The sequence below is a fragment of the Penaeus monodon genome, chromosome 20 (assembly GCF_015228065.2).
Source record: "Penaeus monodon isolate SGIC_2016 chromosome 20, NSTDA_Pmon_1, whole genome shotgun sequence".
NCBI classification, from domain to species: domain Eukaryota; kingdom Metazoa; phylum Arthropoda; class Malacostraca; order Decapoda; family Penaeidae; genus Penaeus; species Penaeus monodon.
Window position 1 is genome coordinate 35,937,338 of NC_051405.1, and position 373 is coordinate 35,937,710.

General features: G+C 48.8%; 1 pseudogene; it reads right to left on the bottom strand.

Moving 5' to 3' along the window:
* Window positions 1–373, bottom strand: part of LOC119585983 — a 20,739-nt pseudogene that overhangs the window by 1,413 nt on the left and 18,953 nt on the right.

Sequence of the window (373 nt, forward strand, 5' to 3'; positions counted from 1 at the left end):
GTAAGTCCGTCCGTCCGCTTACACATTCAGCATCAGCGACCTTGCTGTATGCCTCCAATTCTCAAGGTCTAGCCAGCTGGACGTATCAACGCACCTGCTTAGGGTATCGATGAGGACGGAGTAGATGCCCATGCGATCGTCGTCCATCCTGCCGGAGTAGGTGACCTGCGTGGCGTTGGGCAGCTTGATGGTAAACGGGAGTTCGATGTCGAGGTAGCCAGCTAGGGGGGCGAGGGGAAGTTGACGTGTTAGATGAGTGTTTTTTTTATGAAGTGTTTGTTTATCTATATCGTGTGTAGGGCATTCGATAAATAGCAGCAACAGATATGAAAAACGGGTTTGTTATCCTGTTATTGTATCGTATGTAAATGCT